Below are 18,979 nucleotides of genomic sequence, written 5' to 3' on the forward strand. Positions count from 1 at the left end.
TAGCGGTTAAGTGTGCGCGCTCCGCTACTGGTGGCCCGGGTTCGGATCCCTGGCGCACACCGACGCACCGCTTCTCCCACCATGCTGAGGCCGTGTCCCACATACCCCGACTAGAAGGATGTGCAGCTATGACGTACAGCTATCTATTGGGGCTTTGGGGAAAAAAAAAAAAAGGAGGAGGACTGGCAATAGATGTTAGCTCAGAGCCAGTCTTCCTCAGCAAAAAGAGGAGGATTAGCACTGATGTTAGCTCAAGGCTGATCTTCCTCACAAAACAACAGCAAAACAAAACAAAACAAAACAAAATAAAATAAAATAAAATAAAATAAAATAATAAAATAAAATAAAATAAAATGAAGTGAAATAAAAATATTGTTCTGGGGCCCGCCCCGTGGCATAGTGGTTAAGTGCATGCGCTCCGCTGCTGGCAGCCCAGGTTCGGATCCTGGATGTGCACCGACACTGCTTGCCGGGCCATGCTGTGGCAGCGTCCCATATAAAGAGGAGGAAGATGGGCATGGATGTTAGCTCAGGGCCAGTGTTCCTCAGCAAAAAGAGGAGGATTGGCATGAATGTTAGCTCAGAGCTGATCTTCCTCTCGCACACACACACACACACACACACACACACACACGCACACACGCTAAATAAATAAATTCTAAAAAATATTATTCTGAGGGGCGGCCCGGTGGTGCAAGCGGTTAAGTGCGTGCGCTCTGCTGCGGCGGCCCGGGGTTCACTTGTTCGGATCCCGGGCGCACACCGACGGACTGCTTGTCAAGTCATGCTGTGGTGGCGTCTCATATCAAGTAGAGGAAGATGGGCATGGATGTTAGCCCAGGGCCAGTCTTCCCCAGCAAAAAACAGAGGAGGATTGGCAGATGTTAGCTCAGGGCCGATCTTGCTCACAAAAAAAAAAAAAATATATATATATATATATATATATATAATTCTGAGAAAGAGTTTCCTTGGCTTCACCATATTACTAAAAAGGTTCATGGCACTAAAATGTTTAAGAGCCTGTTATCAAAAATGTTGATGCTTGGAATGATTTCACCTGTTTCAACTAAACACATTGGAAGCTAGCTCTGGCACTATTGACTCCATTCACGTTGCCTAGCTCAGTCTTAGTGATTCAGTTAACGAGAGATAGACCCTACTCAGGGAGTGTGTGATAGGGACTTAAAACAAGGAAGGAAAATTGTTTGTGGAGTAAGGACAGAGTACTAGCGAGGTGAATATTGGTCTTCGACCGCTGGGGAAAGTTGTTCAAAAGGATATCAGTTCTAAACTGAAACCTAAAAGATGTTTAGCTAGGAAATAATGATGCAGTGCCTGGTATATAAATAAATAGTAGTTGAATGAATAAGGCAAGAAAAATATGGCACATTTGACATAGATTGTGAAGTAGAGTCTATACAGGAGACTCATCAGTTTATTATGTGACAGATATATTTTTCAATGTGTCATCTTTTCTGCAACATTTTATAAATGCTTTGTACCTGTTTAAATATTTGAATTAAATGAAGGGTTCATAATTCAGCAACCACTCACAAAATTGGTTTGCAAAATCTTTTGCAGAAGCTGGTAGACAGATTTCATGCAGTTGCTTACAGTTTCATCTTGTTTACTATTCAGCTCTGAGTATTTTTGCTATTCACAATATGACTATTATTGCTTGAGTATGAACAAATGTATATATAAAGTATTCGATTCTCAATGCTTTGAAAGTCTTGATTTTTTCTTTTTAGCTGATTAGTAGCTGAAGAGCTTTTTAGAGAAAGGCATTGGGGTCAGCTATGGCTGCTAACTATTATTCAGCTCCTATCATTAGGTGACATTTTATTTTGCTTGTCTAGTTTCTGTGTCATATTTCTTGTTTTACCCTAACTCTCTTGGATTGAGACATACATAGATACATATGAAATGTTTGAGGCAAGAGGCTGCATTGCCATTTGTAAATGCATAGGTACCTTAGTAGTTTGGTTTTTTTTAATTATCTATGTTATAGTTAAAAAAATATTTTGGGGAGATCAAATAATGTATTTTCTATCAATCTTTGTTTATGTCCTCTATAAATTTACTTACGTTGTAAAATGAGTCAGTTTTCTGTTCTCTGGCTGAATTATTTTTGTTAGCTTCTGAACTTTTATTAATTGGTATTTTGTACAAAGGTATGTAATTTAATCAGCCTTAACATAGTACTTGTGATTTTTTATTTAAATTGGCCGTTTTCAAAATATAACTTGTAGATCCTCCAATAACACCCTCCAGCTTTTCTTTACATGTACTCATACATATTTCTAAATTTAGTTATATCAATAAGTTTTAACTTATATCAGTAAGTTTTGACCCTCTAATAATTCTCTATTTGGTTAAAGACTTTTCATGGGGTATGTAGTGTGGCCAATAATAAGAATGGTGCTTGTTAGAATACTTTTTACAAGTTTAGGGAAGTTCATTTTAAAAAAATAAGCAAAACAAAGTGTACAAAAAAAGTTGATTGTGTTTTTTGTTTTTAAACCTGATTTTCCTCTAACCAGTTTACCTGTATATATCACTATTATACTCAAGAATATAAATAAATTTCTTAGTCTTTTTTTTTAGAGAGAGGTATTTTTAGATGACAGAATTATTAAAATGTCCTGGATATCAAAATTCAATAACAGAGGCCAGCCCGGTGGTGTAGTGGTTAAGTTCTCACGTTCCACTTCGGCGGCCCAGGGTTCGCTGGTTCGGATCCTCGGCGGGGACCTACTCCCCACTCATAGAGCCATGCTGTGGTGGCGTTCCACATAGAGGAGCTACACCTCTACAACTATGTTGTGGGACTTTGGGGAGAAAAATTAAAAAAAAAGAAAGGAAGATTGGCAACAGATGTTAGTGCAGGGCCAATCTTCCTCAAAAAAAAAAAAAAGAATTCAAGAACAAACCAGACCTGTTGTCTACCTCCTGAGAAATTTTAGAAACATTGTAAAATGTATGTGATGGAATAACACTGCAAAGTGAATTAAGGAGAAAATGTAGGTTGTTTGACTGGGTGGCATACAGTTGGTCTTATATGGGACCTATTCACTAAAGAAATTAAGGAATGCTGTTAAATAGAGTTGTGAAACTTCTAGTTCAGCAGCTAAATTCAGTTTGTTTTTCAATTTCTCTTTCCTATTCTGGTTTATTAGCTGTGACTCCCAATCCCGAATTAAAACAAATATTTTAATGGCAACATTTATGATTGGGTTAGAAGTGCCAGAGAGCCCTTCATGCTTAGATCTGGGCAGAGTCAATATGGGTGGTGTAAGTTTGTTGCTTTCAATGATTTAGATACACAATGAGTAACATTTTCCAGGAAACTTTTTTTTAATTAATGAATTTTATTTTTTTAGAGCAGTTTTAGGCGTTCACAGCAAAATTGAGTAGAAAGTACAGAGAACTCTTGTATAACACTCCCCTACACACACATAAAACTTCCCACACTATGGACATTCCACGCCACAGTGGTAGTTTTGTTAAATTGATGAACTTTTATTGACACATTATTATCAACCAAAGTTCATAGCTTACATTAGGGTTCACTCTTGGTGGTGTATATTCTATAGTTTTTGACGAATCAATATTTACATGTATCTGCCATTGTTGTATCATACAGAATAGTTTCACTGCCCTAAATGTTTTTCATCAAATTGGGGACTTCTCAGTCATTATTTCTTTAAACATTCTTTCTGCCTCTTTTTCCCTCTTCTCTCCTTGTGGGACTCCCGTTACTTATAGATTCATCTCCTTGATGGTGTTCCACAGGTCTCAGAGGCTCTGTTCATTTTTCTTCATTCTTTTTTTCTCAAGCTGAATAATCTCAATTAATTTTTGCTGCCAGTTCAAATCTTCTATTTGAGCCCCTCTTTTGAAATTTTCATTTCAGTTATTGTACTTTTCAACTCCAGAATTTCTATTTGTTTCTTTTTTATAATGTTATCTCTTTATTGACATCCTGTACTTGGTGTGAGACATTGTTCTCATACTTTCCTTTAATCCTCTAGACACGGTTTCTCTGCATCCTTGCCACTGTTTGGTATTCTCACCATTTTTTATTTTGTATATACTAGATATGGGTCCTCTGTAAGATATGTGATTTGGAAATCTTTTTTTCCCAGTGAGAAGTTTGTCTTTTTATCTTTTTAACAGGATCTTTTGCAGAGCAAAATTTTTTACTTTTTGTCAAATCCAATTTTTTTTTCTTCTATCAGTTGTGTTTTTGTGTTCATGCCTAAGAAATGCTCATTAATCTGGGGCCCCAAGATTTTTTCCTATGTAATTTTCTAACAGTTTTCTAGTTTTACGTTTAAATCTATGATCCATTTTGTGTTAGTTTTTGTATAACATATCAGTTTTAGGTCATGGTTCGTTTTTTTGCTTATGGATCCAATTGCTACTTCATTTTTTCCAATGCTATTCTTCCTCCTTTGAATTCCTTTTGTACTTTTCTCAGTAAAGCAACATCCTTTTGTGGGATATTTCTTGGAGCTCTGATGAAGATGACTTCTTTTAGCTTTTTTCTGTCTGGGAATAACTGTATTTCGCCCATAATTTTGAAGAATGTTTCAACTAGATGTGATAGTTTAGTTTGACAGTCATTTTTTCTTTTAGCAACTGTCAGCTCCCTTTCTTTCTTCTCAGCTTTTGGCATTATTAATGTCAACCCTCTTGATCAGTTGGGTACAGAGTTGCACTTTTCCGAGGGCAGCTTTCTAACCTGTGGTTTCAGCTCAAGTGGAGCCATTGAAAGTTTTTTGAAAGTTGCTGTGTCCTATCGTGGATTCCTCTTCTTCCTGCTGTTCTGCCTGAGGTGAGAGCAAGTTCCTTTTTTTTTAGGTTTTTTTGTATTGAACTTTCAAATAGATTTTTACAAAACTTTGATGTTGTCTATCAGTTTGTTTTTGTTATAGGGCAGGAACAGCAGCCTCTTGTGATTTCACAAGCTCAACCCAAAAGCCTCTTCATTCGTCCTTTGAGCATGTAAAATGTTCTCTGGCACGTTAGGTTTGGACAATAACCTGTCTACGTGTATTGGTCAGCTTGGGCCGCCGTAACAAAATAACGTAGACTTTGGTGGCTTAAACAACAGATATTTATTTTCTTACAGACATGGATATTAGAGGTCCAAGATCCAGGTTCTAGCTGATTCGGTTTGTAGTGAGGTCTTTCTTCACGGCTAACAAATGGCTCCTTTCTCAGTGTATCCTCACATGACCTTTCCTTGGTGCAAGGCAGCAGGGAGAGAGAGAGAGAAAGAGAGCGTGCTTTGTGGTGTTTCTTCTAATAAACATACTAATACTATCAAATCAGGGCCCCACCCTTATGACCTCATTTAAACTTAATTAGTTCCTTAGAGGCCCCATCTCCGGATATAGCCACATTGGGTTTTTAGAATTTCCATATAGGAATTTAGGGGCTACACATTCAATCCATAATGGTACCTCTGAGAATTATTCAGTTACTGTTAATTTTTAAAAAATGTTATTTGATCACAGCCCAATTCTGGGTTATTCTGTTTAAATATGTTGTATCATACTTACTCCACTTGTTTACTTCCATTTTAAAATATTCAAATATTTTGTAAGAAATATTAATGTTAACCATACTTCCATCTTTCTACAACTTCCTTTTTGCTCTGAGTGTATTGTCCAAAAGTACCACAACCTGGCACAAGTTTACTACTTCTACCTGATCTGCATTTTCCCTCCAACATTTAGCCATACTAGATATTTTTCAGCTCCTTAAACATGTTAACATCATTTTCCCTCTGCCTGGAATCCTCTTTTATCTGGCTAACTCTTACTTATCTCTTGAGTCCCATCTTAAGTATCATTTTGGGAAGACTTACCTGACCGTATAAAATGTGATGTCCCCTCCTCACCTTCCACTTTATTGGGCAAGTTACCTAGTCTGTTTGGATCACTCCCAGTACTTCAGTTTCCTCATCGATAAAATGAGCGCTAATAATGGTATCTAAAACAATACCTAAACATAGCTGTTGTTTTCATTATTATTAACCTCCCTCATCCTAGCTTTTAATTTATTTATACCCATCAAGAGTATGCTCTCAACATGTTTTCTGCTAGAGGTAAGCTTTTATCTTGTCTCCAGGTGTTAGCCTGGTAATTTTCACATAGTTGATAGTGAGTAAGTATACATTGAATAATTACCTTAATTCATTTTTTTTTCCTATCGTTATAATCATGGAAGAACTATGGCAGGGCAGAGATAAGGCATTAATTCAATGTAATTAGTCGTTTGTTGAGTAAAACCAACTTATTTCTAATTTGTGGTTTGAATAAGAATTGTCTCCCTCCCTAAATTGTGAGAGTGATCCTTGATGGGAAATTATATTAAATTAAGACACATATCACATATAATTAAGATTGAAATATATAATAGATATTTATTAAAAATATCTTGTGGAAACTACATCATATTTGCATAACTAATTACACTAGATGGACATATTATTAATTATATTGCCTGTGACATCAAAGAAGATAAGTATTTTTTATTAATTAAATTAGAAATTAGAGACAGAAGGAGGAAATTCTCAATTCTTTGCAGTAAACCTGACATTTCTGAAACAGACCTGTTGTCTTTAATTTGGTAAATAATTGATCTGCTTTCCAGAGGCGTTATTTCTGCCAGCTGAGTAGCTGAGAGCTGTGAAGTGCAACACATCTACATTTTAAATAATTACCCTTCCTTGGCAGGGAAATTACTTTTCCATCCATTAATAAGAGGAAAATGAATGTTAGGTCTCTAGTAAAATAGGTTAAACATAGATCCCTTTGGATGCTTGACTGCGTCTTTAACAGACTTGAAATTTTTCTGGTTAGTTAAATGCTGTATATTGAAAGGTGATGGTGGCCTTGGGTTAATCATTAAAAAAGTTTAAGTTGGATATTTTTATTTTTTACAGTTTTTCCTATTGATCACAGCAAGTCATCAGAAAAATACTTTGTCTTGATTTTTGTTAACATCTATAATGCCTCACAGATTTACAGAATTATGTGGCTTCAGATTTTTCCTCTCATCTGACAGCGTCTGGTTTATCACTGTTAGTCACTTATACTATGTCACTAACAATGCAAAGGCAGCTTGAAGAGTTTATTGCTTTTTTTTTTCCCCCCTAAGATGGGGATGTTTCCATTATAGGTTTGTAGTTACCCTCCTCTTTTGCTGCCTTGTAAAATGATGTGTTTTACTCAAGTAATGGATTACTCCCTGAAGAATTCGTTCTCTTTGCTCTATGTTTATTGTGGCCCTGGATTTGGATGAGAGTCAGAGGGAACTTTGCAGGTTTGACTTACCATAAAGTACAGTAGGCACCATGCCTAGGGCCCACAATACTTTTAGGGTCCCACCTAAATGTTTAATTCTTTTAAAGCAAAAAATATATAAAGTTTTAAGTTAATGGAATTCTTTAATATAAGTTTAAAACCAACAGCCATGGTCATAAAGTATAATTTTAAATATTTTTCATGGAGGAGGGGGCCCATGAAGGCAAAAATGTTCAGGGCCTGTGAAAACCCTAATGCAGCCCTGGAACCTGGATGTTTACCAGTAAGGAGGAACCCTGCTCCTTCCCCACCACCACTGCCGCAGCACTCCTAGTTAACTGAAATACTGAAAGAACTAATGAAAGATGCAGATGCATACATTGGCATAGTATGTAAAAATGTGAAGTAACCATATATACCTGTAACTATAGCTATCTATAACAGATATAACTACAATATGTAAACACAGTATTAAATTTTGAAGAAGGTAAAGAAGAATATCTATAACCAAGTATATACGTACGAGGTAGCCAAGATTGAATTAAACTTTTGCTTGCCAGGACAGCCTTCCTGGTTGTTCAACAGTGAAGTACTTGAGTATTAGCTATCTCTTTCCCTTTCCTCGCCTCTAGAATTCTCTGGCTCTCCTCCAGCTTCAGGCGTGTTTCACCGTCTTCATTCAGATTGGTCTCTACTCTTGCCATACGTTAAATATTTTGAACGTTACTCTGAAAATAGTCCAAGTATTTCTTAAAGATAACATGTATTTCAAAGGACATATTACATTCAATGGGGTGGGTGGTACTTATGATAGGAAAGGATGAGAGTGGGAAATGGGTGCAGGAATGGAAGATGAAAAGAAAAATGTAAAAACAGTAGTCCATATTAAGGAGAGTTCAGAATTAATGAATATAATCTTGACAAAGTCTTAAAGTACCAACGGTATAGAAGAAAATAAAATTATTTAATTAAAATGAATGAATCTTTTGGTTTTCTCTTTGTTTCTTTGATTCTTTCATGGGAAGTTTTTGATGGTTTTTGTTGTTTTTGTTGGTCTCTCTCTGTTTTCAAATCATGTTTTTTTGATGGGCTAAGAAGCTATTATATTTATCTATATAAATATAGATATATATACTTTGGTTGTACAAAGAATGCCTACTTGCTCGCTAATCTTTGTTGTATGTCAGCAATTGTTCTTATACATAATCTTTCTGGAACATAATTAAAGAGTCATGCTTTGAAACAGTTCAGATAGGTGATCAAACCTAATTTCCAGAGATACTTGGTAATTTGCTCATATTGGCTACATTTGCAACTATATGCAAAATTAAAGTGCTAAGTGATGAAAAACTTTATCTTCCATCTAATCATTATTTGTTACATAGTTTCTGATCTCCCCTGCTAGAACCCTGATTGAAGTGTGTTGTATTTTCATATATGTACTATGGACTACGTGATTCATGGTGCTTTGACCACCCATTTGGCCAAGCTGCACATCTGAGACTCATTGACCTCTTTCTTGACCCCTCATGTATCTGTATTTCTTATACATCGCTCTCTGACTGCTGTGTTTTTAGGTTTTATTGTGTTTTTTTCTCCCATAGGGATAGGGTTTTAACTTTCTAACTACCCTGTTTAGCATCTTGTCTTTTTCCGTTCTCCATTCACTCTCTATAAAACCACCAATTTTATCTTGTTCCATCACCCTTGTTTTTGTTTTTGTTTGTCTTGATTTTTATTGAACTGTAGTTTACACAATGTAGATTGCACAGATCTTAAGTGTATAGCTTGGTGGATTTTTATGTACACACACAGTTGTATAAGCTTTACCCAGAAAATTTGTAGAAGTTTTATTTCACACATCTCTGAAGTACTTTGGAATGGCATTCCTTTGGAAACTTCTAAATTTCCTAATTTACCTTTGAAATTATATTTTGTAGTCCTAATACATAAAATATCTGTTCCAAGCAGGCTGATCTGCATCATATCCTCTTCTTTATTTCTCCTTCCTGTCTTCTGCTGTTCATGGTATTTCACTTTCTTGTGCCTTCTCTCTGTCTACCAAATTACTGTTAACCTCAATTCAAAATGTATTTTATTATGAACTTTTAGCAATGATTGTGACATTAATTTAGTACTAGTTGTGTGTATGTGTGTGTGTGTATCTGTGTATATAATTTTTCTTCGAGGCCAGTAGCATTGTGTTGCTGCATAATAATAGATAACACAAGCTAACACACTAAAGATTAAGCTAAAGATTTATCTTTAGACTTTTAAATTTAGATTTCTCACTGTCTGTGGGTTTCAGTTATCATATCTGTTAATTGAAATCAGATACATTGTTTCTGAGGCCCTTAGAGTTATAAAACTCTGAAATTGTATGATATGCTCTTTTCAGGAATAGAGTTATGAGTCAAATTAATCTTCCCAAACCATACTTCCTTATCTTCCCAATTCTCCTAGTTTATCTAAAAATTTCACATTTTTGTCATCCTAGTGACCCTCCATGTTGTGATGTTACAATATGATATGGTAAGAAAAATAATTCAATTATGATAGAAAACCATACTTCCATAAAAATGTTTTATCACCTTTATGCCTTGATATCCTATTAGTGTTTTGTGTTAATTCGTTCAGTAATAGTTAACTTCATTAAAAGTGAATGTTTAAACCAAAAGTAATCAACACAAGGTTATTCTAAAATTATGTGGAAATTCAAAGGATCTAAAATAGCCAAATCAATATTGAAAAAGATGCATAAATTTTGAAAACTGAAGCTACCTAAATTTATGACTTACTCTAAATTTACAGTAATCCAAGAAAAGATGGTTTGGAGTAAATATAGCCATAGAGGGATGAAATAGAATCCAGAAATTGATCAAACTCTTATGGTGGTTTGATTTTCCACCAAAGTGTCAAGTAATTCAATAGAGATAGTATAATTGACTCAACAAATGGGGCTGGAACAACTAGGATATCTCTTTGGGAAAAAATAAACTTTTACTTAACACCATACACAAAAATTAACTCTAAATCGATCGTAGATTAAAAAGCTAAAACTGTAAACCTTCAAAAAGCAGGCATAAGGATTACATTATTGTGACCCAGGAGGGATAGAGAAAGATTTCTTAGATAGGACACCAAAAACACACAAACCATAAAATTGGTCTTCATTAAAATTAACAACCTATTGGGAAAGGTATAGTTAAGAAAATGAAATGGGATGCAATACACTGGGAGAAAATCTATCTGATTGATATATATATAAGATAAAAAGAGAAAACAATTTAAAATGGGCAAAAGATTTGAACAATCATGTCACAAAAGAAAATATGCAAATAGCCATTTAGCACATGGAAAGCTGATCAGCATCACTGATCACCAAGGGATATGGCATATTAAAACCATAAGAAGTCACCAAATACTCACTGGCATGATTAAAATTTAAAAAGACTGACAATACCAAATGTTGACGAGATTATATCATGGGAAAGTAAAATGATACAGCCACTTTGGAGAAACATTTTTGCATTTTCTTACAAAGTTAAACATGCATATGACCCAGCAATTCCACTCCTAAATATTCATCTAAGAAAAATAAAAACGTATGTCCACATAGAAACTTGTACTTGAATCTTCATGAGAGTTTGATTCACAGTAGCTAAAAAGTAGAAACAACTGCTGAATGGATACATAAATTGTCATGCTATGTCCATATAGTGGAACAGTACTCAGTAATATAAGTAAATGAATGGACTACTGTTACCCGAAGCAAATAGGTTTAGCAAAATATTGTGTGAATCCATTTACGTGAAATTCTAAAGCAGGTAATATTAATTCATAATGACAGAAAGCCAATCAGTGGTTGCCTGGGGCAGGCGATGGGGAGAGGATGGACTGCAAGTGGACACAAGGGAATTTTTTTGCACATTGTCTACCTTGCTTATGGTAGTAGTTGCATAGGTGTGTATACTTGTCAGAGTCATCAAAGTGTACACTTAAAATGAGTGCATTTATTGTATATAAATTATACATTAATAAAGTTAATAAAGTTTTAAAAAATATTCTGGCACCTGACAAGAATACATTCAACCACTTGGAAAAATAAGAATACACATAGATGGGGCCGGCCTGGTGGCACAGTGGTTAAGTGCTCGAGCTCCACTTTGGTGGCTCGGGGTTTGCAGGTTCGGATCCCAGGCAGACACTGATGCACCTCTTGTCAAGCCATGCTGTGGCAGTGTCTCATATAAAGTAGAGGAAGATGGGCATGGATGTTAGCACAGGGCCAATCTTCCTCAGCAAAAAGAGGGGGACTGGCACTGGATGTTAGCTCAGGGCAGATCTTCCTCACCAAAAAAAAAATAATAATAATAATACACATAGACATTTACCACTTTCCTGTATATCTGTTGGATGAATAGACCGTTAAAAATAATGAATATTAGAATATTTGATATGAAAACCCATTGGATATGGCCAAAGATGTCTTCAGAACCCTAAAAATTTTGTGAAGCTAAGTGAAAAGAAGAAATCAAATTAATTATTCAAATAAAGACAGTAGGACATTTAACTTCAAGCTCCTAAAAATGCAGGAGGATGGAAATAATAAGTTATAAAATAAGTGAGCTAGAAAACCAATTGTTGCTTTTAGACTTTTCCATGTGGAACCAAATGAGTAAGAGCCATATCAGAGATTTTGTTCTAATTTATGTTGGTTATGGATATATGCAGCTTTAGGAAAGGATCAAATGAATCATGTCCTTTGTTTGTTTTATCGTGTTTACTTCAGTGCCTTTAACAGTGTTATCGAGCATCAATTGACCAAAGATTTAATATATCCTGGGCCACAAAAAGGAAGAATACAATGATGAGTTTGATTATCTGCATCTTTTTTTTTTCTTTCTTTCTTTTTTTTTTTGCTGAGGAAGATTAGCCCTGAGCAAACATCCCCTGCCAATCTTCCTCTTTTTTATATGTGAGCCACCACCACAGCATGGCCTCTGACAGACGAGTGGTGTAGGTCCACACCTGGAAACCAAACCTGGGCTGCCAAGCTGAGCATGCCAAACTTAACCACTAGGCCACTGGGCCTGGCCCTGACTATCAGTAACTTTTTTTCTTTTTTTTTTAATTTTTTTTTTGGATTTATTTATTTTTTCCCCCAAAGCCCCAGTAGATAGTTGCATGTCATAGCTGCACATCCTTCCAGCCGCTGTATGTGGGATGCGGCCTCAGCATGGCCGTAGAAGCGGTGTGTTGGTGCGCACCCGGGATCCGAACCCGGGCCACCAGCAGCGGAGCTCCAGCACCTAACCGCTAAGCCACCGGGCCGGCCCTGATTATCAGCATCTTGAAGCACCTTAAGAAATGTGCTAACATTGGTGTTGCCCATAGAGAAACTTTGAGACCGTCGTTTTCACATATTCATATTCAATTGAAAGGTTTTATTAATCAGACTTTAAAAAGCTATGATATTATTATGGTTTTGTGTAATTTAGAGACATACAAGATTTTGGTCGGTTCCAGGATTCTGTTTCTTTGATTTTATGTTTACAAATTTGACTAGTAACTATAAAAAATAATTAATCCATAAGTTTCAGTCTGTACAGGTATTGATGGGGAAGTATTAAATTCACAAGAATTAATACCCAAACATAAAATTATTTTATGAGTTATATAATCTGAATTCCTGTAAAGATTTCTATTTGAACCAGCACGTCAATATTTATGTCTCTTTTTGAAGGAGAGTGTGAATAGCTGGTAATTTGTCTTCCAATTCATATGTATGCACGTGATAAAGAACCATACAATTAGGTAGGTGTTATAAATAGGATATGGCAAAAAAGACATACCTACTCATGTTTCCAAGATTTTATAGCACATGCCCAGTGGAGGTTTGCTACTCTTTAATTTTTCCTTTTGGGCTAACCAGCTGACGCCCAGTTGAAAAGACTTATGTTCTTATGAGGCCACAAAAGCCTTAATGTTCAGTCTCTAGCTGCCTCAGATTTTGGAGAACGCCATGTACCATCGGGAGCTTCAGTCCCTACCCTCTAATGCTAACGCTCATCTATCAAACTTGAGGCTGAGAGTGAGGGAAAGGAAGCTTCCAGATAAACATACAGCAGCGCCTAAACAGCTAATCACTCTAGGCTTCCGCTTCCAGGCCCTATAATTAGAAGTCCTTCTTTTCCTTGTATTCCCAGATGACGCAAATGCTTTTTGTGGCTTGGCACCTCATTTGGGGCGTGGGTTTAGTTTATGGCCAGGCTAGAGTCTGGTTTAGTCTTCTGATGCTGCATAAATAGTTCTCAAGCCACAGTCTTGTACTCTGTACGAGTTTTTCCTTTTATGTATATCTGCTTTTTAACTTGTTTTCTAGAAAAAAAAAAAAAAGCTTGTCATTTCTCCCAGCAGAATGTGTGCAAAAGAGGAAATTATAAATTAAAAGAAAGCACATGATTGTATAGTACTATGCTAGCTATTTCTTCCTTTTCTCTCTCCTCTTTCCATTTTTTTATTATTTTAAAGTTTTGTCAAAAAAAGTAAGCTCATTGCTATATTATAGAAGCCACATTTGCATGGAGAAGTGGAAAAAGAAAACTTTTAAGATAGGATACACAAAAGATAATAATGATACATTTTCAATGGGCTATTTCTCTAAAAATTTGAATTTGTCTTACATATTACAAACTAAAAGATATTAATGTCAGTGTGAAAAGCTAGGAACATATTGAAAACTGTGATTATCACTCATATGCAAAATAGTCTTGATTTGGTAATAGAGACTTTTATTTGAATGCTCATTATGAGTAAAATATTGATATGATTCTAAAAGAAATGAAGTTTATCTTTAGTAGGTGGGTAATATATTTGTGTTATTTAGTAAGTTCATCATATTTCCTGTCAGAGTGATGTTTCCATTGAATTATTTGTCAAGTGCAGAAAATAATTTTGTTATGAGAAGGTAGAATGAGAACATAGTAGTGGAATTGTGATAATTCAGACTTACTATAACTCAGCAAAAAGTAGGAAGAGTGAAGAAACACTGTCCACAAAAGGATAACAAAGCATTCATCCCTACTTTTGAAATTTGTAGTTTGAATAACGGTAACAATAAGGAAAGAATATAAAGTATGTCAAAGACCTCATGACCATAACAAAGAGTGGGAGGCAGTGTTACATAAACTGTTACAGACTTGAAGATCTTAATAAATGACACTTTTCACCATCTAAAATGTGTTCTTTTGGAAATAGCCAGAACACTAGCATCTAGTATGGTACTTTTAATCTAATATAGTGACTAGAGCTATACCTTATATTAGCCAAGTAAATAGCAAACTCAAATATACTTCATCTTTCCATTTAAATGCCTACCTATCTTCCCACAAGTGCTTAATATTCTTTCATATTTTTTCTTTCAACAAAGAAAAGGTTTTTTTTGTGTGTGAGGAAGATCAGCTCTGAGCTAACATCCATGCCAATCCTCCTCTTTTTGCTGAGGAAGACTGGCCCTGGGCTAACATCTGTGCCCATCTTCCTCTACTTTGTATGAGATGCCGCCACAGCATGGCCTGACAAGCGGTGTGTCGGTGCGCGCCTGGGATCTGAACCCGGGCCGCCGCAGTGGAGCACGCACACTTAACTGCTATGCCACAGGCTGGCCCCCAAAGAAAAGTTTTAAGAGTTGAAAAATGTGATTCTGCTTCTGGCATAGTGGGGTAAGCTAATAAACCATTCTTCTCACGGAAAACAAATGTAAATTCTGGACGAAATATAAACACACACAAATTCAGATATGTGTATTATAATCCCTGGAACAACCAATAAAAACACAAAGAGAGATATCCAAAAGGCCAACAGATAAATTAAAATTGGGTGTTAGAAATAATGGAATTATCCAAGAAAGCGAAAGAAGCAAGAGCAGAGAAACAAACAAAAACAAAACAAGGAGATAATCAGAAAAATATTTAAAAAATAGTAAAATAGTAGATGTAAATTCAACCCTACCAATAAGTTATGCTAAATGTGAACACACTACAAACACCAATTAAAAGTGCAAGATTGGATTTAAAAAGCCCCAATACTAGACCCCAATTATTGTCTAAAACAAAGTCATAATAAATACAATCATATTGATTGTAAAAGTAAAAGAATGGAAAAGTATATCCCATGTATGCACCAATTAAAACAAAGCTGGAGTGGTGACATCAATAACAAAAAAAGTAGACTTCAGATCAAGGAAAATACCAGGGATAAAATGGGACATCATGATAAGAAGTGATTCACCAAGAAATCATAACAAGCCTAAAAGTGTATGAACCAAAAAAAATGAGATTTAAAATTTAGGGAGCTTATATAACTGAGAAAAAATAACCATGCTCACTATTATACTTGGAGATGTTAACTTTTCTACTCAGAAATAGAACAAGAAAACAGGCAGTCATTCAGTAAGGATATAGAAGATCCAAATAACACTACCAATTAACTTGAGTTAATTGACATTTATAGAACACTCCAGGTGTTCAAGTGTATGTGGAACAGTTACCAAGATATATCAAATTCTGAGACGTAAAACAAAATTTAACAAATTTCTTGTCAAAGTGGAATTAAACTAGATATTAATATATGAAAAATACCTGGAAAATAGCCAAATATTTGTGAACTAAGCAACATATCTGTAAATATCCCATGAGTAAAAGAGGAAGTCTCTAGAAAACGTTTACAACTGAGTGTAGAAGAAAATGGAGCGTATCAAAATTTGTGGAATTCCTCTGAAGCAGGCTGATGGGGAAATTTATACCAATATATGCTTCCTCTGAAAAAGAAAAATGTTCCTAACACAGTAATCTAAGCTTCTACCTTAAGAAACTTGAAAAAAGAAAGAGCAAATAAAACTAAAGCAAGGAGAATGAAGGAAATAGTAGCAAAAGATAGTAAATAGCAGAAGAAGGAAGATAGTAGGAGAAATCAATGAAATTAAAAAGAGAAAATCAATGACACCAAAATAGTTTCCTTGAAAAGATCTAGCTGACTGACCAATAAAAAAAAATTGAGAAGACACAAATTATTGATATCCTGAATGAAAAAGTAGACATCACTAAAGACCCTACAGATATTAATAAGGGTCATTTCCATGAGTTACAGAAAGTAATTCACCCCAGAAGAAAATTTAGATTAAAAAAATAATAACAAAATTTTACTTTTTTTTTTTTTTTTGGTGAGGAAGATCAGCCCTGAGCTAACATCCATGCTAATCGTCCTCTTTTTGCTGAGGAAGACTGGCTCTGAGCCAACATCCATTGCCAATCCTCCTCCTTTTTTTCCCCCCAAAACCCCAGTAGATAGTTGTACGTCATAGTTGCACATCCTTCTAGTTGCTGTATGTGGGATGTGGCCTCAGCATGGCCAGAGAAGCAGTGCATGGGTGTGCATCCGGGATCCGAACCCAGGCCACCAGTAGCGGAGCGTGCGCACTTAACCACTAAGCCACGGGGCCAGCCCACAAAATTTTACATTTTAAGTTAACAAAATTTAAATTAAAAATAAATTAAAATAAAAAGATTTTTAAAACTTCCAAAAAAGGCCCACATAGTTTTACTGGCAAATTCTACCAAACATTTAAGTAAGAAATAATAGTAGTTTTCCTCAATCTCTACTAAATATATATATATATATATAATATAAGGAACATTTCACAATGAAACCAGCTTTATCCTGATAGCAAAAGCACACAAACACATTGTTAGAAAAGAAAACTACAAACTAATATCCCTCAGGATCACTGTCATGAAAATCTTCAACAAAATATTAGCTAATTGAATCCAGCAGCATATAATAAAGGATTTTGACCAAGTGGAGCTTCTCCCAGGAATGCAAGGTTTGTTCAACGTTTGGTAATCATTCATTATTAAAATTCACCATGTTAATTGACTAAAGAAGAAAAACCACATAATCATTTCATAGGTGCAGAAAAGCACTTGACAAAATTCAACATTTGTTCATCATACAAACTCTCAACAAATTAGGAGTAGAAAGGATGCCCTGAACTTGATAAAGGGCATTTACAAAAAAACCTACAGCTAACATCATACTTAAAGATTGAATACTTTCTCCTAAAACTTGGAACAAGCCATGAATATTGCTTCTCACCACTCCTGTTTACCTGAGCAAATGTAGTAAGTCAAGAAGAAGAAAGAAAAGGCACGGAGTTTGGAAATGAAGAAATCATACTTTATTCATATGCTACATGATTATGAAGAAAATTCCATGTAATCTACATAAAAATTCCTAGAACTTGCAGAATATGTAGTCAATATAAAAAATGTCAATTATGTCTCATTATACCAGCAAGGAAAAATTGATAATTGAAATAAAATAAAGAGTACCATTTGTAATAGATCTAAGAAAATATATTTGTAGTCTATGTGCTGAGCAAAAAGAAAAAGAAGTCAAAGAAGACATATATCAAGAAACACGCTGTGGCCGTCCTGGTGGCATAGCTTAAGTTAAGTTGGCGCGCTCCACTTCGGCAGCCTGGGGTTTGCTGGTTCAGATCCTGGGTGCGGACCTACTCACCACTCATCAAGCCATGCTGAGGTGGTGTCCCACATAGAGCAACTAGAAGCATGTACACCTATGACATACAACCGCCTACTGGGGCTTTGGGGAGAAAAAAAGAAAAAAAGGAGGAAGATTGGCAACAGATGTTAGCTCAGGGCCAATCTTCCTCAAAAAATAAAGTACAGATGTAAAAAAAAAAAAAAAAGAAATATGCTGTATTGTAGATCAGAAGACTCAGTGTTGTTAAACATGTCCGTTATCCCCAAATTGACTTATAAACTTAATACAATCCCCCCCGCAAAAATCCTAGGAATGTTTTTTTGCAGATATCAAAGGCCCGATTCTGTATTTGAAAAGGCAAATAATGTTGAAAAAGGTCAGAAAAAGAGGACTCATTTTACCTGATTTCAGGATTCCTATAAAGTTACAGTAATCAAGAAAGTGTGGTATTAATGAAAGTATAGACACAGAAATGGGTGGAATAGAATAGTACTTCCAGCAAAAGACCTATGCAAATATGGCCAGTTGAGCTTTGGCAAGTTGACAGTGGATAAAGAATTCAATGGATAAAGAATAGTCTGTTCGAGAAATCTTGCTGGAACATTTGGACATCATTTGCAAAAGTGTTAATTTGTCTGATACCTCACACTTTATACAAAAATTAACTCAACGTGGATGTTAGACCTAAATGTAAAATATAAAACTATGAAACTTTGACAAGAAAACATAGAGTTTTTGTGACCTTTGATTAAGCAAAGAATTCTTAGCTATGACATCTCATCCAAACTATAAATTTGCTCCCTGAAAGACACTGTAGGCAGTTTTAATAAATATTATGCCAGGGTAGAGACAAATTTTAAACTGGTAAATTAAGTAGGTATTAGTGGTCGTAATAGTAGATAAATTGGAACTTAGAATTCAGGTTTTGAGAAACAGCAAAAAGTAGGAGTGGGTTTTTGGAGATAAGTTCTTTTCACATTCTTTGTTATCATATTTGCTATTTTAAAATGCTTCTGAGGGGTGGCCCAATGGCATAGTGGTTAAGTTTGGCACGCTCCACTTCGGGGCCCCGGGTTCGTGAGTTCGGATCCTGG

The 18,979-nt window shown here is 35.4% G+C and overlaps 1 protein-coding gene across 7 annotated transcripts in view; it reads left to right on the top strand.

Moving 5' to 3' along the window:
- Positions 1-18,979, top strand: part of BCAS3 (BCAS3 microtubule associated cell migration factor) — a 562,723-nt gene that overhangs the window by 178,054 nt on the left and 365,690 nt on the right. The window lies entirely within an intron of this gene.

The sequence above is a fragment of the Ceratotherium simum genome, chromosome 16 (assembly GCF_057802395.1).
Source record: "Ceratotherium simum simum isolate JZ-2026a chromosome 16, ASM5780239v1, whole genome shotgun sequence".
Lineage (NCBI taxonomy): Eukaryota > Metazoa > Chordata > Mammalia > Perissodactyla > Rhinocerotidae > Ceratotherium > Ceratotherium simum.